At 39.7% G+C, this 21,727-nt stretch overlaps 1 protein-coding gene across 13 annotated transcripts in view; it reads right to left on the reverse strand.

The window, feature by feature from the left end:
• Window positions 1-10,095, reverse strand: part of sgip1a (SH3GL interacting endocytic adaptor 1a) — an 83,191-nt gene extending 73,096 nt beyond the window's left edge. For all 13 annotated transcript variants that reach the window (XR_005707557.1, XM_040128126.1, XM_040128130.1 and 10 more), the window contains exons 1-2: window positions 9,932-10,095; window positions 8,857-8,911 (exon numbers count right to left, since the gene is read on the reverse strand). The gene's annotated coding sequence lies outside the window, so the exon portion shown is untranslated. The remainder of the gene's footprint in view (window positions 1-8,856; window positions 8,912-9,931) is intronic.
• Window positions 10,096-21,727: the final 11,632 nt, after the last annotated feature.

A 21,727-nucleotide genomic window follows, 5' to 3' on the forward strand; every position in this document is an offset into this window, starting at 1 on the left:
TCTACAGCTGCTCTCAATTTCCTTTTTCAAGGACAGCACGCAGACAGTAAAAAATAAAGTTTATCACAGGTGTCAGCAGTATCACAAAGACATACACATTCATTTATCACAGTGAAAAGAGAGATCCAGGTAGAAACCATGGTCTATTTTTGAGTATCCAGATACAGCATCTACACAATCACATTCAGGCTGGTTCACTGCAATACTAATGCCACTGTTAGCTATGACAGTCCCTGGTGGTACAGGTTGACTGAAATAACTTAGCGTTAAACTATAAGCTTGATACCTGCAGCAACAATGACATTTCATTTCACTGTCACATTCAAGCACAGTGCTACACATTCAGACCCAGTCCTTATCTCAGTAAAACAGTCTGTCCTGAGAGCAGAGCAGTCTCTTTGGCATTTAGAGAGACAGCACTTACTATTCAGACAGAGACTATGGGCTAGGATGCTCTAATTTCTGGCGCATTCCATATAACTTCCAGATGGCAGAAACTTTTGTATAAAGTGAGCCTGTTATTTCAAAAGCAGAAGATGCAAAAGAAAAAGCAACTCTTGTTCTCTATCCCCACCCCATCTACCTCTCTTATTCCCTCTCTCTCACCCTCTGCCATGCATCTGTCTCTATTTACCCTCCACCCCTACGCCCACCAACATGCTCCCTCTTCCTCCCTCCCTGTGACCTACTTTCTCTCCAACTTTGCTCGTGCCGTTCGCCTGTAGGGTGCAGTGTTGCTCTAGTCTGGCTATTTTTCAGTGACAGCTCTCTGCATCTGTTTGCAGGTCTAAAACTGTTTTCACCACCAGCAAAAACCACATGACAAATTCAAATGGGTCATCACTCTGTTACTGTATGAATACAGTTAAGAAGGGAAAGCTGCATTTAGCAGCTGTGGATGATGACTGCCTTTATAATTTGGCAAGTAAAGAACCATTGGGAGATAGGGATGAGGTATGGTGATGCCACTTCAGGTCCCTGAATTGCTGATCATTCATCAAAGGTGTTCTAGTTCCATCCACAATTGAGCTCTTCCCTTTGCACCAGTAACTGTTAGTGCTGATTTTAGTCAGTTAATAGATTAGACAATCAACAAAAAATAAATATGTGGCAATTGTGATACCTGATTAATAAATGATCAGAAATTCTCAAATGTGAAGATTTGCTGTTTTTCTGTGTTTCATATCATGGTAATTACTTACCTTACGATTTCGTGACTGATCAGACAAAATAAACAATCGGATACATCAAGTTTGGCTCAAGGAACATAGGATGGGCCTTTGCATTTACTTACAGTTAGAAGACTAAAGAATAAATCATTAGAATAATTAAAAGATTAGTCATTTTACCCTTATGTGTGTCATCAGCTAATGGCTGCTCAGACATAAAAAGGCTGGCTGCAGGCCTCAACAGCACAAGTTAAACAAAAGAGAGAGAGAGAGATACCATATAGTATGCCTGGATGTGAAGCTTGAATCACCTTTTTAATTTAAAAAAAAACAAACAAACAAAAAAACCAAAACCCAAACCAATTCAATGAGATCCTATGTCTTGCACATGTAATGAGGTGAGCAGGATGATGACCCTAATTCAGTGCTACAGGAGCAGGGCACTGTGGAGCAGTGAAAGCCCAGTGGTGGTGATGTGAGCCAAGCCAACAGAAAGCAAGAAAGGGCAACTTTTCTCCTCCCATTAAATCATCAGGTGCACTCACAGCTAGCCAACAGTGACATACCGGCAAACACTAATGTGTATTCATTCATGCTCTTTTTTATCTTTTGTCACCTTTCACTGTACACAGTCTAATAAAGCGTAAATGATCTCACTTGAACAAAGTATTATATGAGAGTTTGAGATGTATGTCTAAACAAAATGGATACATTAATGTCATTACTTTGATTTCCATAGGTATGTATGTATCTATGTATTTGCATTGATCACATATAGTTTCCTTTGTTAACTAAATGTACCGTTACACGTGACACTCTTGTCACTTTTAACCCGGAGCACTCTTCCCTAAGCATGAGTTATGTCAACACAGACCCTTTACTGATACAATGCCTCTCAATACACATCATCTCCATACTTGGACTTCCCGGGGCTCATGTTGCAACTGTCACGTCTCATGTCCCAAGGCCTTGTGCCATTTCCTGCATGCGGCTGAAGCAACATCCCTGCAAACCTCCACCCCACTCCATCTCTCCCCACCCCCAAAGTGCCCTGATGAGGGATGATGATTAGGCAGCAGTCATTAAATGTACACAGACAAACACCCACCCACCGATTAGGCTGCAGTGAGTGCAGTCAAACCAAAACAACATTCCACTCAGCGACAGGGGAAGGCATGCAGGGCGATAAGGCGTGGCGGTGGCAGGGTGCCATGTCGAGTGCCTACGTGCCATCCAGCCAGTCATGATGCTCTCTGTCTGTTAGTACTGCCAGGTAGACACACTGTTCTGTCAATACCCCACTTGCGGCCCTGCCCAGAGGGCCAGACACACACACAGAAACACATACACAAAACATGAAGCGGCAAGTCTCTCTGTATAATTAGCACTCACCGTCTAATTACTTGATGATGCTGAGGAGGCTTACTGCCAGCTCATTGGTGGAATAGGCTTGTTTAGTCTGGTGCCACTGGGGGTATTATTTTGATTCATAGCTTTAGAGTATGTTTTTATAGTGAGAGATGGGCGTTAACGTGGAAGGAACTGTATCACGCTGTGTTCTGTTTTAGGTGCCAGGTGAGGGGATCAATCAGTCGGTGTTCAGTTAATGTGCTAGTTAGCAAGTGTTGTAGTTGGTCAGTCATACTTTGTACCAGTCACTCAAAAGGCACAGTTAAAAGTGGTCAGTTCAGTGCAAAATGAAAATCAACTTGTAGAGATTTGAAACTTGAAATTATAGTCTTGTTCGACTACATTTCCCACTGCCTCCGTGATCTGTAGCACAAGTTAAATGACAAGCACTGTCAGTATGGTCCATTCTCTGACCTGGACTATTCTCAGTCCAGAGTCAATCCCCTGTCATAAGCCCCCTCTGAAACCCCAGTACTCCCCTCCGGCCTCAGAACAGTGGATGGAAAAGATGAGCTCATCCCTCTGATACTGTGCTGATCTGGTCTGTGGTCTCTCTAATGGTCTCCAGGATGTCAACACCAGTCGAATATGTCCCTCTTACTCACACCAATTACCATTTCCACACAGGGCCCAAGCCTAAATAAACAGAGCCGAAACTTGCTATACAATCAGCTTATATCTATAAACAGTGGAGGAGTTTAAATTAGGCCGCTCCCAAGAGTACCGGTCTTTGCTTGGACAACCAGGCTGAGATGACAGAATGGAGCCAGATGAACTCACTGTAGGGAGTTTCAAAGGAGTATTTTAAAGACAACAGAAATAGTGCAGACATAAGTTCTATACAGCCTGATAGCATCTTTGAATACTTAAAACAGAAAATTGTAATAACTATTTTAATTTAATTTGGAAGGTCTGTTTAACTGGTAAATGACCCCTGTAAAGAAGGCACTGTGCTAAGTGACTCGTATGCTTAAAGCTAAGGTTCGGAACAGAAAATCACACAAAGTTGTGTCTGACAACTCACACAGGAAAAACTCAATAGCTTATTGCTGAATTAGAGTCGGAAAAAAGAAACAACTTGCCTACACTTGCTTACTGGCTCACTCAAGTTTGGCTCGAAATCTACGAGAATATTGCTACTATAGGTTGTGTGTTTGTGTGTGTGTGTGTGTGTGTGTGTGTGCGTGTGCGTGCTGAGACAAGCAGGTAGTAGCCTGGATAGGCCTCCAAATGACACATTTAATACTGGACCAATAATTAATGAGGCATCTTAAAATAGGGGTGCAGTTTTTGAAGATCTTCTGTATCAGACATCTCCTCAGAGTAGCAGGAGCAATGAATCTGCCTCTCAACATATTATAGTTGGTCATGAGGCACACTCAAAGTCATGATGTGGGAAGTACACTGTATGTTGTCATAGTAAGGCTCAGAAATGTCTCATGGTCATAGTGGTATTCCTGTTCTCACAGTTTTTACAGGTGTCTTAGCCCACTACAGGCCACGGACCCAAGTACGACTAAGCACAACCCACAGATTAACCACACTTCCTGAGTCAGAGGGGGAAAAGAAAGAGAATCACTAACACAGTGGGAATCTTCTATTATGGTGTAAAATATGCGCAAGTGTGTACTTGCATCTGTGTGTAATGGGAGGGAGTGGATGGGTAATCCTAGCAGCAGACAGCATTCTGTTAGCAGATTTCAGCTCAATTTGTACTGTAATTTCATTAGATGGATAAGACTGAGCTCCTCCCAAAAGCTGAGCTCAATGAATCGGTCACTGTTGGGGGAGTCATGTGAGTACTCATGGGATTAGATGGTTTTGAGATGGCATGCCACTCTAACCATTGATACCTGTGAATTCTTACCATTCAAGGCTGCAATAAATGATCAATTTTTCTTATTTTTCTTTAGATTCAATAGATGAATGGTTTTATCTCAAAAAAAGTTGAAAAAAATAGTTCAAAAATGACCATTAAAAAAACTGTTTGTAGTGTTGTGTTAGATTGCAATATGCCATTCTGGTCTGTGCTAGGTTGACTTGTACTAAGAGGTGTCCGGTGGACCCACTAGGGAGTGTGTATGTATGTAGGGCACTCCCACACACACTCAAATACACACAAATAGCCAATATTGGAGATGACACATCATAGGCCTTTCTACCGTGCTGGAGCTGACTCCTCTCTGCCAGAATGCAGAAGCAGATAATATACACATACACATCAAAACACACAGTCCTATATATAAAAAATGCACACAAATCCGTGTGAATGTACATATACATTCATACAAAATAACTTCCACCCAGAGGGCACAGTGTGCCTTGGTCTTTCTTACTCATCGCTGACTTGTATCACACCAACTCCTGAGTAACAAGATATGTTGTGCGTTCCTCACAGAAAGCCTCTGCTCACCCACACACACACAGCTCACCCAAATTCCTCACGCACACTTCCGGTAAACTCACTGCCTTAAAACGAGAAGCCTCCGTGATGCTCGCAGACACACAACTGAACTGCAGAGCCCCTTTGTTCAACATTTTAAACTGGCAAAACAAAAATATGTTTTAAACTAAACATACTTCAGTGTGATAAATTAAATTCTGATGTCAGCTGATGAAGGAATTTGCAATCTCAAGATGTTGAGATGTTGAGATTCCTTCAGCTTTATTTAGCCAGCCACTGTTTCACAGGACAGTCCCATTGCTTAAAACAACTTAAGAAATAGATAGAAAAGTTACAACCCAACTGGTGGGTTGGTTGGCCATATGGTTGGTGTTTTCCCAAGTATTCAAAACAGGCTTTTATGACTGATATTCTGAGGAAATACTTTGCTCCTCCGCACTTGAACATAAGGCTTCCCCCATCAACAATCTATGGCAAACACAGCATGAATGACTCACTCCTTCTCCAACAGCAACAAAAACACATACTGTATTTAATCATGCAAGTTGGCTGAGGATACATTCTCACTTCTATATTTAGTTCTATCTGCTCAAAGATTCAATTGAGATCCAGGGCATGTGGAGATAATTAAAAAAAAAAAAAACTATCACACTCAATGCCCTGCTGAAAGTCACTGACAACAGTTGATTTTGTTGACATAAGTGGGGCTAATTTACTTTACCCGCTCACTCCCTTTCTAGTCATTTTTATTATTAATTTGTGGATACCACATTAAGTTAAGACCTACCTGAGTCTAACCTTTAATAAAATTACTTTAATTTTGCATGTTAAATGATTTTTGCTAAGCAAATCTGGAAAAGCAGACTCCCTAAGAATAAACAAAATTTCATATTCTGCGACATTCTTCTTTATTTAAACCATTCTGACTTCAACAGGTTTTTACAGGTCTGCACTGGATGTGTTTCTGATGGCTGAATATGTTTTATATGAATATGTTTCATAGATGTAAATATTAAATATTGCAAAAACTTAAGTTAAATGTGGAACACTTATTTCATAATGCATTAGACATTTTCTTGGCACCTGAGGCTCTGTTAATTTATTTGAGACCATTTTTAATAATTTCCTCCGTGAAATTTTCCCAGGCTGAATTTCAATCCAAAACTGAAACCTCATTTCACACTCACTACTCTCAAGTTCGACAATCACTTGTATCCCCCACAGCTTTTCCCACATATCACTAACCTATACTTGAACTCATTCTACTTCAACTCTCAAGCATGCAGTCGGCCTCTGGGATATTATAGCTGTCCCAACATGATAACCCTAAGCCCAAAGCAACATCTAATATCTGCACCAAGTTTTTGTTTAAAGACATGTTAAATGTCTTTTGCCAACTCTTAATTTCTAGTGACATTTGTTTGAATAAATATAAAGCAGTGTCAAATTTTCTCCAAGAGTGTCTGACTTAATATTTGCTATCAACAAACATTTTTAGGAAACTTGAAATGTGTTACAAAGGACTGCACACACATGTGCTGAAAATGACTCAGACTGCAGTAATCAGACTGTGTCTGGTCCATGCCAGGACCACCACGGATACAGGATGGAAATGCTGAAATGGGAGCCAGACCCAGAACTCAGGTTTGGCTCCATGTGAATTATCACATGCAACAAAACCTGTCCAATTTAACTAAAAAAAAAAAAAAAATAAAGACTACACACAAAAAATATTTTGCACATCGATTAGTCACAAATATCATCACGTGCTGATGGCATACACTCTGGCATCTGATATTCTGATTCAACCCTCCCCAGGCATCAACCCTAGAGCTCTTACAAAACATAATAAGTGTGATTAATCAAACAGAATATTAATTACGTTTTGGTTGGGCCAAACCTCATGTGAAGTGAGCTTGGCCCAATCGACCTGAATGAATCGACTGGAGAACAATGACATGAAACATAATTACTCAGCCATTTCGGATGACATAAGCAAATCGCTAGCTACTACTCGCGCACGTGCTACTACTCCAGCACTTGCTCTCACATGTTGGATTATAACATTCTGTGATAAACTTTAACTTGCTTCTAGATTGCCTCTACTGTTTTTAAAATTGTCAGTGGTTCAATAATTTCAAGGCCCCAGGTGACTAATGTCAGGGCCCAACTGTGTCAAGACTACTTGTATCCCCAAAGGCACTCCCTTAACTTTCAAAAAAACCCTGAAGACTGATCATAAACCAATGTTGTACATTTGGATAATAATGACCTGTGTTCAATTTGCAAGCAGAATCCACAACAGCGAGTCAGCCAAAGTATTTCAATCTCATATAGATCTCAGCAACATGTAAAAACTTTGCAAATGTATGGATATCAAAAAATTCACAGCAACATTTTAGGCTGTCAGGGTTCGTTACCTGGCAGATGCTTTTCTAGTCTACCTGTTTTTGCAAACAATGTGATTTCAATTCCCCGAACAGCAGTACCACCTGGCAACTGCAAAATACCCAAAAGGTCAATTACAAACACTTATCTTTGACTAAATTAATAATGTGTCAAAAACTACAGTTAGATAACAGTATTATCATTAAATCATTCCACTATAAGAGCTCTTGCAGGACACTTTATTGACAAAATTGATGGAAAAATACAGCAGGACCCTGCATTAATGTGCATGTCATCCATGTCAGCTTCTACCCCAACTCTTACGCAACGTTTCAAATGGGGTGGGAGCAGTCGTAGATGTACCGGAGATTTGGGGTTTACACTCTTTTTCAATTCCATTACTCAGACAAGTATGATAAAGGATGAATCCTGTTTCCAAAAAAATATCACTTTCCTCACTTTCAGTTCTATAGTGTAAGCTGTTCTGTTTCCAAGAAAATCTCAGTTTCCTCACTTTCAGTTCTATGGTGTAAACTGTTCTGTACAGGGTCTCCATGGTTACGGGAATATTGCTCAAGTCCAAAAATACACAGGCCAGGTCTGGGGAACGTAGTTAAATCATTTACTGTAAATGAATTTCTGGCAAATTCTTTTATTTATCATCATGAATTCTTCGCTACTGATAAAAGGACTGGATTCAGTTTCGATTTCAATGTTCATATTTGCTCACAGGCATAAAAAAAAAAAAAGGGAGTTAACGCAAATTCCCACACAACCAAAGGTTTTCGCCATAAAATCAACCCAATCATTATTTTCTTTGTTCCTCCAGCCTTGCTCATTCTCACTTCTTACTCACATGGTGTTGTATGTTAAGCCAAGTGCTACAATACTTAAAAAAAATACCACATTCACTGCTTTTCTAATTATAGCCTGCTACTTTGCAAAAGTTGAGACAGTTTTACATTTCTGTTGATACCATTATGAATGTAATGACAATAGTGGTTTTATGTCTGGACCTGGCCTAAGTGAGGAGCAGGGATGAATCAACTAGCTAGGTGGTGGCAAATGGTTTCCTACAATGATCAGCATCCTACCACCTTTACATGCTAAGACATAGTGAATTACTACTGGAATTGTAGGTGGCAAGATTTTACCTGAAAAAGCTGGGTAACTAAACCATACACCTGCCCGATTATTCTAGACATCAAGAGTTTTTCCTTTGAATAAATTTAGAGCAACGCATTGTAAAGTATTTGAAATACAACGTAGTAAAATTATACATTAAACATTTAGTTTGGTTAAGTTGTTTAGTCTTGCACCAGAATATACCACTTATGTAACTAGATATCTGTTGTTTTTATATTTTCACAGTTTAAACTGTTACATTGATGTTTACATATGAGTCAGAGCAGTTTAAACTGAGTCAGTGTTAGCTAGAGCGAACTGTTAAATACAACACTTACACAAGATAAATACAACACTTACCACTATTAGGATAATCGTCTCTCTTCTGTTCAGGTGAAACCAGCTATTCTGTCTCCTGCAAAATAAGGACACACTTCAACTCCTTTACAAACTTGTGACTGTTTTTCTAAACCAATCGAAGATGGTGACCGGAAGTGACATACTCATTGAGTCTCTTCTACGACGAATTGAGAAAACTTAAAGTTTTGCTATCGGTGTATCAATATTGATTTAATTTAACACATTTTTTTTTTTTTTTTTTTTTTACATGTAATGGTTCATTAACGTTTTATTTTATATTTTTAATATATCTCTGGCCCTCTATGACAAAATGTGCAAAAAATTGAATTTCCCGGCCACCGTAACCGTTGCCGTTCGCCGTAAATTAATCGTTTGGACTTGGGGGACATGTTAAAAGTATTCTTCACAGTGCACTATGTGGGATATTTATTGTTCCAGCTGGTTTCACGGTTTTTTGGAAATATGGAAATGTCCACTAAACAGCGGTAGCTGTTGGGGGCTTGTATTAAGTCTATATTTCAGAGGGAAAATTTAGGCTGTCTGTCAATGTCAAAGTCTCAAGGCGTAAGACGATGATTGTGTAGCATTAAAGGTCACCAACTGGTGCTAGACAGCGGTTACATGCAGCACACAAAGCCACATTTCGGCCAAGAAGAGAGAAAACTATCAGCTCCTCTTCAACCACAGAGTTACATAACTCGTTTATGTGGTTTTGGCAGGTTATCCATCAGATTACTTATTTATTCACATCCACGGCGAAGCGGAATGGCCGGATCGGGATTGAAATACCACGTGTTAGCACATTTCCCTGGGTCTTTCTCTAAGTGACTGGGCTGATTCACACACCTGACCGTGCAGCCCCAGCCGCTCACCCAACTCCTTGATTAATAATTCAGCAAAACCGTCCAGGGAGAGTAATGTTCTCCGACAAATCGCAATATTTTTTGACGTGCAGTCCAATAGTGTTGCGCAACGAGGAAGCCTCTCCCTGCTCACCCGCGTTTGATCTTCCCCCCCCCCAAAATGTTTGTTACATCCTATGAAACCCGCTAGCCCGAGAACATTCAAACTCTACCTGATCCGCTTAATGATCCTCTTCTTTTACCAGTATGCGGAGAGGTTGTTTTGCCAAAGCTTGTACACTCTATTTCATGAATGGTGTTTACCCGAAAGCAGGCGACTGTTTTGGTCGGCACGCACGGCATGCATATTTGACTACGCCTAGAGGGTGTGTGTGCGTGCGTGCGTGCTTGTGTGCGTGCCTGCGTGCTTGTGTGCGTGCCTGCGTGCGTGTGCGTGCGCACCGGGTAGAGGGGACCTACTGGGACGCTCTGCCTGAAAGCTTCCAGGAACCCCGTTGATCAATCAAGAGAATATAAAGTGTACATTTAGTTGTATTCATGTACCCGGTTAGAAATGCACTTGGATGCCATCAGGTACAACTAACGTGGTCTAATACAACAGTCCTTTCATGAAGGCTGCAGTGCTCGATTTTAATTGAAAATGTTTGAGAGAAATGTTGAAATGTAGAAATGTTGTTGCAGGATGCAGTTTGTTGCGCTCTTCAGCAGTACTGCATTATACAGTACACTCTTTTAACTAAAAAAAATAATTTAATCCACCAGTATTATTTTTATTGGTCTATAAAATGTGAGAAAACAGTGAAAAATTCCCATCACAATTTCCTACAGCCCCAGGTGAGGTCTTCAGATTGCCTGTTTTGTCAAACCAACAGTCCCATATTGAAAGATATTCAACTTGCCAGAGAAGAGTAAGAAAATCTGCAAATTTTCACATATGGGAAGTTTGAACAGCTAAATCCTTGTGATCTTTGCCCAAAAAATTACTGGAAGAATGCTCTGTCAGTCAATTGATAAACAAAGTCATTGCTGAATAATTTTCTGGCACTCAACTTAATTGATTGTGTAACTGTTCAACTCTTATAATACATGATATTTTTGGATTATACATCAAACATACACACACACAGGGCCTCTGATCTGAGGCATGTTACAGGGCCATATAGCCTGGTGCAAGATTTAGTATATTTCTATATTTAGCTGTAATTCATATGTGCAGTTATGATCCTGAGCTGCATGAATCTACATGTGTGTGTGTGTGTGTGTGTGTGTGTGTGTGTGTGTGTGTGTGTGTGTGTGTGTGTGTGTGTGTCTGGGTTTATCTGTGTCGATACCTGCTGTACGAGACGTTGCCTGCATGTGACTGTGGAGATGTTATCCCACACAGAAGTGTCTAGAGAATGCGTCTCAGTATTCAACTCTGGCACAGTTGTCATGGCAACCTGATCGACAGAGAGGACTCGGTTGTCCCTGTGGTGTAATGAGAGAGAAAAAACCCTGTCAAAATCTCAATTCACTGCGTCTCCTGTCTGACTGGCTCTTTCTCTCTCTCTCTCTCTCTCTGTCTTACTCTTGTATTCTCACTCTGCACGTGTACTCGTCCACATGCACACACTTGCGCACACACACACGAGCACAACCTAATCAATTTGAAGAGGGAACACCGCCTATCTACCAGGGCAGCTTAACTGCAGTAAGGTAGCTCAATACACTTACCTTCAACAACAGGCACGTTGTAGTAAATGTCAAAGAATAAACCCACAGATCCTAATTTCTTTATTTCTTTATTATTTTTATTTTGGGGAAATTGGTGCTAGGCAGTCATTGCTGATTCTGCCCTCTATCTACTACTGTATAGCTGTCAGTCAAACAGCGTGGTCTATATTGAGATGTAATTTTCTTTTAATTTTAAGTGTGAGTTCTCTTTTCTTAACTTCAGTCAGAACTCTGGCCGTGCCACAGCTGGATACATGAAATGCATCACTTTTGCACCAGAGGTTGCTTTCCTCTGAGGATTGACCGACGTTTTCAAAGCAGAGTCAAAGATGTCTTCAACCACAACTTTTACCCAGGTTCGTTTAAAAACAATTGTTCCTGTCCTCTCCTCTCCTCCCCCCAGTGAGGCCAGACCAGGCCACTGCACCGGCTCAGTTTAACCTGTTGGAACAAATCAGAGCTCCTGACCTGAAAATTGTGGCAGAGGAAGGGGGACAGGAACAATACAAATAGGAGAAAAGAGGGATGGCGCAACATTGAGCTGAAATTGAGAAAAGAAGTAGATAGGACAAATCATCAAAGGTTTCATTTAAATGAGAGGAATTAGGTCCTGCTCTGTATCCAGTCCAAACTAGGCCTGACTGCACGTCGTTGTCTCGTTTCTCAGAGACTTTCAGCACGACAATACATCCTTAAGAGGTCATTTGCTCTCATTAATATTGTTGATAGTGTTTGCAAACGTGTGTGAATGTAGCCTTTGCAATTTGTGTGTCTCTTTGTCAATTTTTTCTTTTTTTGTTCATTTTCAAATTCAAAAACAACAAGGAGCTCAACAGACACTGGAGTCAGTCAGTCACATATCCCTGCCCAGTAACATCACCATGGTTGTGTGTGTTTGTGTCTGTACACTGCGTCGTGTACAGTATTGTTGGCCAGCTGGGTAGAAACACGGTGCCCACACCCACCGAAAGTCTGTTAGTACAGTAGATCATTTCATCTACACTGGGGTTCCTTGCGCTAACATTTTGCCATACATTGTGTTGATTATCTAAAATACCTAGATGACTCTTAATGATAAGACCTTGTTTTTGCCTTTAATAAATATCTGCAAAGTAGTTGAAAAAAAAAACATTCTTTTAATGGGTGCCATTTCAGTTGAGCAACCATGTGTTCATCTCGCTGCACAGTGATTGTTAGGTTTACAGCCTAATTGCTTACAACTTTCTCTCCCTGTCCAAACTGGGAAAGTAACCCCTGTTAACAGCACATTAAAATATATTCTGAGGAATATTTCACTTTTACCGATTTTCTCTGAACCTGTTCATAATTTCAGTTGACCTACCATTTATTTTGGATGCTAAATTTCCTCTGTTCCTTCCTTTGAAGATAATAGTTGATAACAGTAGTCACATGTACGTTGAATTATTATCATGGAGAACAAAACCCAAAGATCTACCAAGGAAATTTTTGGTATCTATATTCTCCAGACTTTTTAAGTAATTTGAGCAAGTGAAAGACTGTAAGACATGCAATAACATATACTCACAACAATTAGAGTTTCCCCAAGAAGATTTTCTTATTCGAAACCATAGACAGTATATGGTCAAGCATGAAGTCCTTGGTTTACCTTTGTAATTTTGTAGGTGTAGGTTGTATATTAAAATGCAGTAGTTATTGTATTTATCTGGTATTTGTAACTTTGATACTTTAAAGTTTATCATTGCATTTTGTAATTCTGTGTCTACATTGTATTTCTAGCTCTGCATCCTCTGTACTCTGACACCTATTGTGTCTGTCCTGGAAGAGGGATCACTCCTCTTTTGCTATTTCTGAAGTTTCTCTCATTTATTTTTCCTAGATTAAGGACGTTGTATGCCGTACAGATTGTAAGGTCCTCTGGGACAAATTTATGGGTCATAAAAATAAATTTGACTTGAACAAAAAACCATTAAAAAATATTATTTGTGATGGTAGGGTTGAATAGTATTCACAGAACAAGTTTTTAAACAAGATGACCCTGGTTCAAGCCCCGTAGCTGACCTGTGTGTGCCTGCCATTAACTATAAATGCTCTGAAGTACAGGAGATTACTGGAAGGAATGGCATTACGGGAGAGCAATGAGTGAAAGACACACACACACACACAAACACACACGTGTGTCATCCCAGCAGCTCTCACGCAAGCCAAAGAATTGTTCCCATGTGCTGCAGACCTCTATGATTAGGGAAGGGTTCGTGAGAGCAACAAATGATTTATAAATGTAAGAGTAATATAACCAAAGGGCTCAGTGACACAGCTGTGGAAGAACCAGAGAAAAGGGAAACAGAAACGACTGTGAAATTGGTCACGCTACGGAACAACACACATTACTCATTCTAGCTCTGTTAGGACTTTTTTTCTCCCCTACTGGAATGAAAAATTGAGACTATTACTCACTGTCATTTTCTGTTCATGTCAGTGATTCAGAGGAAGGAGTTTTAATAGATAGACAAGTTGTATTAAGCAGACTGGTCCAGGGTAGGCAGGCTATACCACTTCTCAAGGTGAGTGAATTAGTGAATTAGTGATCAGTGATTTGTATTTAGGTCATGAATCTGTTGAAGCGTTGTATGTCTTTTACCATACTAAGTAGTTTGTCCCTATGATGAACAATACAAACAAACAAAAGTTGATATTAATCTATTGCTTTTGGAAGCAATTAAAACCTGATGCAGTAAGTGTTTAGTAAACTGACAACCCCACCATGTTGCTGTGTGCAAACTGCAGCCTTACTAAAGAGTCCTCATGGTGACCACCCATACCTTACCAACCAACTCCATTTAAAGCAGACAGTTTTCCAAGAAGAGTGCATGCATCTCTCTGGAACCAGGTGGTGGCTGTGGAGCTCTCAGCCCCGACCTCCACTACACCACTGCTCATCCCAGGCTGGGGCCTGAAGTACAATTTAAACCTCATTTTGCCCAGTGCTATCTTGGATGTGCTGCGGCATGTTTGGGACGTCTCGTTCACATGTTTCTGAGCACCACTGGATGTCTCAGCACTCACTGCTTGTGCTCTGGTTACAACCTACAAGTGTTGGCTTATAGTCCCAAAATGCTGCCAGCTGTGTCCACCTGTTCTCTCATCACTTTAGCAAGCGCAATGAGGACTCACTGTGGTTCTTTAAATAGGTTGACAGTGGTGTTTCTCTGCACCCTCAGCCACTTCATCATCTCTCCTCTAATTAGCTCAGGGGATATAAATAGCCACATGTATCCATCATGAGACTGATTAACTTGCTTCACATACAAGGTAAATGCAGCCTCAGGGGACCCGAGAGGGGCATTGATTTGCCATTTTTCTTGAAAGCCACAAAGCAACAACAAAAATTGACACGTGTAACTTCTGATTTTTGTCTTGTACTCATTTGTTTGTTGTTGCTGTTTTCACCCCTCAGTTTTGTTTGTTTAATGACAATACAGGAGTACTGTCTTAATGACACTATCATGAGACAAAAGCAAGTTTAAAAAGATTCTTCCATTTTTTTCCCTTTATTTCATTTAGGTGTATTGAATCAAAAGGTCACGTGAAAAATAAACATTTTTTTCTTAATAAATGATCTTTCTGTGCCATAAGATAACTCGATAACTCTTAATGCAAATTAAAATCAATTGCCAAGCTTGTCTTTTTAACAGTGTAGTCCTCTGAGAGCAGCAGCAGGAGTATTTGACCCAGCTGGCCCTTCAGCCAGTTATAAAACCACAATGACGCAAAAGCAGGGGCCACATAATTTGCATTAAAAAAGAAGATATTTAACCCTACATGGTCATAATAAGTGTAAGCTGTTACATTTAGCCAACACTGAGTAAACTGTACTGAATGAACTCTGACGGTCTGATCTGTCACGCTTCAGTTCCCTTAATTTAGCTACTCTGTGCCAGGTTATAAAATCAGTGCAACGGGTGAATTGCTAAAAAAATAACAATCCTGCACACAGGCAGCAGGAGGTTGCCCTTGTCTTAGGCAGTCATTGACCCCTGATAAACACATACCTCTGGTCCACCTGTTCAGGATGTCAAAAATGGCTCTTTAAGACTTTTTTTCTTTCATTTGGACTCCTAATAACTATTGACATCAAAGGCTGGAAAAATAAAATGTGCATGAATATATCCCCATACTCACATACAATGTACTTACAAGTATTGTGGCTTCAGAAAATATACAGACCCCTTCACCTTTTGCACTCTTTATTGTGTTGTGGATTTAATTATAAATTGATAAAATTGCAATTTCTGCCCATCAATCCACATCCAATAGCCTATAATGACAAAGTGAAAACATGTGTTTAAGAAATTTTTGCAAATGTATTAAAAATTTAAAAACTGAAAACTCTCATTTACAGAAGTATTCAGACCCGTAATTTTGTACTTTGCCCCTTTGGTAGCAGTTACAGCTTTGAGTTTTCTTGGCTAAGTCTCTACAAACTTTACACTTCTGGATTTGGGCAGTTATTCCCGTTCTTCCTGGCAGATCCTCTCAAGCTGTGTTAGATTGGGAAACGTCTGTGAACTGCCATTTTCAGGTCTCTCCACAGATGTTCAATGGGGTTTAAGTCTGGGCTTTGGCTGGACCACTCAAGGACAGACAGAGACTTGTCCCGAAGCCACTCCAGCATTGTCTTGGCTGTGGGCATTGTGTCATTGTCGTGCTGAAAGGTGAACTGTTGCCCCAATCTCAGGTTGTGTGCACTCTGGAGCAGGTTTTCTTCAAGGACCTCTCTGTATTTGGCTGCGTTCATTCTTGTCTCAATTCTGACCAGTCTCCCTGTCCTTGTCCCTGAGAAGCTCCCCCATAGCATGATGCTGCCACCACCATGCCTCACCGTAGGGTTGGTATTAACCAGATGCTGAGCATTGTCTGGTATTTTCGCCAGACATTGTGTTTGGAAGTGGCTTCCATCTAGCTGCTCTGCCATAAAGGCCTTGGCATTGGCAAAGGCACTGATGGAGTGCTGCTGAGATGGTTGTTCTTTTTAAGCAGGTTCTCCCTTCTCTGAGGAGGACTTCTTGGGTGCCTCCCTGACCAAGGCCCCTTCTTGCCTGGTTACTCAGTTTGGATGACGGCCAACTCTAGGAAGAGTCCTGGTGGCTCCAAACATCTCCCATTTCACAATTATTGAGGCCACTGTGGTTTTGGTTTTATACCCTTGCCCTGATCTATGCATCTCCACAATTTTATCACAAAGGTTCACAGAGAGTACCTTGGACTTCATGGTTTGTTTTTTGTCCTGACATGTAGCACAGGTTTGTCAAATCAACTCGGTTTGCTCCAGGTGGACTCTAATCAAGTTGTAGACACATCTCAAGGAATATTAAAGGAAACAGGATGCACCTGACCACAGTTTGGAGTGCCATAGCACAGGGTCTGATTACTTTTGTGAAAAGAAAGAAAGAAAGAGAGATTTCAGTTTTTTGATTTGCAATAAAATTTGCAAAAAATTCTAAACCCCTGGTTTCTCTTTGTCATTATGAGTTATTGTAGATTGATGGGCAAAAATGTTAATTTTATCAATTTAAAATTAAATCTACAACACAGTTAAGTGTGCAATAAGTAAAGGCGTCTGAATACTTACATATATGCTGTGTTTGCTGCCAGGCCTTTAATATCATGATGATCTGGGTTTCTACAGAAAGCTGCAAATGACTCAAAATTAACATATGGGAAAAGTTAAACCTAGTTCACCCGATAAACATATTCATGTAATGACATTTAAGTTGCACCCGAGTTTGCATCTTATTTCAAGGAATTGGATTGAATCTTTTAAGATGCAGCAACAGCTGACATGCAAAATACCTTGCTTTGTCTTGAGACTAAAACAGAAAAAAAAGTTTCACTTTTGTTCAAGCAAAGATGTCTTTTAAGATGCTGTGACAATCCCACTACTTTTCTATGTAAATTAACAGAATAAAGACTCTAAGAAATCCACATTTATCACTGCACCATTGTGAAATAACAATGCCTGAACTCAGGAACCTTAAATTTAATTACTCGACATATCAATGAGGCCTTCGTCGATTCAGCTTAAAAGGGTTACATCAGCTGCTCTCTCCCTCTCTATCTCTATATCCTGTGTGTGTGTGTGTGTGTGTGTGTGTGTGCGTGTGCCTGTGTGTTTGTGCGTGTGCCTGTGTGTTTGTGTGTGTGTGTCTGTGTGCGTGTGTCTTTCTCCTCTTACGAAACTACAACTTTAAATGTACTTTATAACTTAATTCTTACAGCACCTTAAAATCTGACTGCATAGAATTTTTACCATACTTTTAGTGTTTTTAACACGTGATTTAAAGTCTCTCAATAAGAGTCTAAGAAGTCTAAAAATGTATTTTACACTGAAAAAACTTATCTAAACAGGTTGTTTTTCCACTGAATCAACATTTGAGACCCAATTGCCTTTTTAAGAGGAAAGTTTTTCTCCAGTGGAGTTGATACTTGTTTCATGTTTAGTTTCCTTTATTTCAGTAATTTACAAGAAATGAGTGGTGGTATCTTAAAATTTGAAAAACTAAGGTTTATCACTGCTCTACTATCAAAAGAAAATATATATATGCTTAAGTGCGGAAAATTGTGGGTAAGTTTGTGTTGGAAAGAGATCAGATATTCTCTCCAAATTGGCTGAATTTTTGGCTTATTTTTAAATGAGGAGCATCTGAGACACTGATTGAGATGAGTTTCTTTGAAGTGTACCCACCTAAACTCTTTTTTCTTTCTCTTTCTCTTTTGTGTCTCATTCATTCACATGTAGAAGACACAAGGGGGGATTTTCAAGCCTTTAGCCAATTCCCTATTATCTCCTGAGCTACCCATTTCCTTTTCTGGACTGAATATATCCCTCATCTTTTCCCCCGTGCCACACGGGAGCAGTTAAGTGGTGTCATTTACTTCGACTGGTGGGAAATGCTTTGCTCATTATTAGATAAGTTGGCCATCCACACGGACCTCCCTGCCTTTGTAAAAGAGTGACAGGGGAGACCTCCTGTCCCATATGTCAGTCAGTCTTTCTATGGTCACATGTATGCAAGCAGTTTCATCAACTCAAATCTCTTGCTTTTGCTAGGTTATGTCACTGACAATACAAGAAGAGATTTCCACAGTGGGAAATAGGAGAGGAGGACAGAGAGCTGGAGGAAATAAGAGGAGAATGGAAAATATTTGAGGAGAGCCAAAAGATGAAAACAGCAAATGAGAGGAGCACAGAGGGAGAGAATAAAAGACCCTGGTGATATAATTCACTCATAATTCTCTTTTAAAGCAAGGCTGAAGTGGATACAAGGGCAGACAGCCTCAGAGCTCTTATCATGGATCACTATGAGATTGGATATGAAGGGTCATGAATGCATATTACACAAGCTTCTTACCCATGTCATGAAGTTTTTGTAGATTAGGTTTGAATACTTCCTCTCCTGACTGTAGTCTAAAAATAGCCAGTATGATTTTTTGAGGTACCTAACATAACTAATAAGTGCACACATTTTTTTGGAGTTTTATCCAGTTTTGTACATGGTAGAAGTGGAAAGAATACGTTAATATTCTGTTATACTACTTTGTTTGGCTCTGAACTAATTTCCTAAAAAGCCACAAGAAACACAGTAATTTAAGACTGTAATACCTATGATCACTTTGCAAGACTGGCCTTAATATGTTTTTAAAGATGGAAATAGTTGCAGTAAATACAGTAAAAAGGCAATTGTTAATTGCACAATGTTGTCTTCCATGGGCTGTTCCTCAGAGTTTATTAGAGTCCAGACCCTCCACTCTAAACTGTCATTTGTGGAAAATAACGGAAAAACAGAACATTCCAGGAAATATTGCTTCATCGAGCATTTTGCCTTCTCACCCTGGCTGTGTTCAAGGTCCCACATATTAAATAAACCAACTTAATTATGTAGCAATAAAACAGCTTAACAACTCGGCGTCCATATCCTTTCCAGTTAATGTTAGTGGGGAGTCACTGCAGGAGGCACTGCAAAAAAGCAGGAGTAAAGTTGATGGTTGAAGTTCAAACTAGAAAGCATTCCACATCCCTCCAACCTCCAATGAGGTTGCACAAGATTTTATTAATTAAAAAGTGTTTTGAAACTTTTAATCTGGTCCTGGATCAGCATCAAAATACAGATAGTAACAGACAATCATGCTTCTTGGAAAATGGTACCATTGATTTTTGGAGAATATCTAAATGCTGTATGGAAATATTAGGGCATTATTTTGTGTAATATATCAAGTTGCTTATTAAGAAATGATGGCAGTTTATGATAAATGGAACACACTAAAGAAAAATTGTTTTGGAACAACAAAAACCAAATATCTTTTTATCTTGGTAATTCATGTATGTCATGTTGGAGGAGTATCAAAAAAATAATTTGAATATAATCAGAAAGCTCAGGGGATCTGTTTTGGCACTGCAGGGTTTTTCGTGAACTAAGAAATAAAAAAAATTTAAAAAAGTTTGTTTCTATACTCCACAATTCCTGAGTTATGAGCCAAAGTGTGAAGTGCTTTATCAACAGCCACATGGTGGCGCTATCCAAACCACATTTAAACTGTTCCTCCTTGGCTCACGGTCCAAGTTACTGCCAAATTTCGCCGAAAATCCTTGAGTAGATTTTGAGATACAACCAAATATACAGGACTGTATATGTGGGGACCGCGGCTGAGGTAATAACTTTTATGTCTTCCGTGGGGAAAAACAAAAAAATCTAGTTTGTCATGCTGGTCATTCAAAACTGAAATAAAATCGTGCTATATAATGATCAAATGTGGATGTGTATGTACATTTCAACGGATGCAAAAATGAGCACTCTGTGTGTGTGTGTGTGTGTGTGTGTGTGTGTGTGTGTGTGTGTGTGTGTGTGTGTGTGTGAGTGTGTGAGGGCACATCAGTACAGTCCTGTCAGATTGTGTGTGGGCATTGGTGCTGAGTATGTCACACAGTGTTCCCGTCTCGGCACATTAGGACCAGACCTATGTGATGATGCAGTAAACGTAATGCCATCAAACTGAATGAAGAGTAACATAGTAAAGATGTACCAATACACACTATAATATCATTTGAATTTCATTTCACTTTCCTGCACGTCCAGGGGTTTAAGATTGTTATTTTGGGTTTGTTTTTTTTGTTTGTTTTTTTTCCATAAGGATAGGACAGGATCTGCTGACCTTTAGTGGCTCTATCATTATTTTTTATTTTGATTGTGGTCAACTAGCTGTGGGAACTTACATTTGACTTTAAAAACAGAACCAGTATGTCAGAGTATCACTTAGTATTCCTGTTTTCGTTAAGTGGGATTCCACCAAGTCGGATCTCTTTCTTAGAGAGCACTATCCAGCCCATTAGTAAGGTGCAAGAGACACATCTATGTGATGAAACATTAGTCAATTAATTGACCAGTTGATTGACAGAAAATTATTTGACATGTTAATGCTTTCCTGTTTTATATCAGCTTTTGTGCAGTTTGCTCGAAAAAAACAAGCAATTGGAAGATGTCATCTTGGGCTCTGTTGCAGTCTAATATCTTCTTGAGGTTGTGATATTTGCATGCTGTCGGGATTGCTGTGTTATTTAGTCTATAAATTGGTTCACAGCTCTTTGGAAAGTTCGGGGTGTCAGGAGCAGCACAGGCCTCTGGGGCCACAAGCAGGGCTTTTAGACTAATGTTGATATTGTTTTGCATACTAAAGGCTCTTTTTTTCAGCACAAGACCCAGGTGCTCAGTACAGTTTTGTATTGGGACACAGCCTAATGAAACATGACAAACATGTGGGAACCCACCAGAAGCGTGACTGTGACCCAATTCGTAGTTCACACCCATAGTAAAGAAAACTAGGCTGTGAGGGGGGGAAAAACAGCAGAAACAGATGGAATATATTCATGCTTTGCTTTTAATCACTTCATAGAAAAAGTATTTCAGATTTATTTTTGAACACAATATACAATATAATACCATACATTGTGTGAAACATTTAATAACCCACCTGAAATAACTGGCGGACTTGAATATATTATTGATAATTAAAAAAAACCCATCTCTCATGCAGATAGTGCTAAATCTGGCTAACCATTTGGACACAACTAGGACCAAAAAAGCTTGAACATAGATAAACAATGTTAATACTGACAAATTTGAATTTCAAAACTGCTAACAAGTTTGGTCAGAGTTCACACATTAGCACAATCAGTTACATAAGATCATGTTTTGTTGTTAATTCAGAACGATTCACGTCAGTGCCGGGCGTATTGTAGCATGCTACCAATACCATCCCCG

This window comes from Xiphias gladius, chromosome 6, assembly GCF_016859285.1.
Source record: "Xiphias gladius isolate SHS-SW01 ecotype Sanya breed wild chromosome 6, ASM1685928v1, whole genome shotgun sequence".
Lineage (NCBI taxonomy): Eukaryota > Metazoa > Chordata > Actinopteri > Istiophoriformes > Xiphiidae > Xiphias > Xiphias gladius.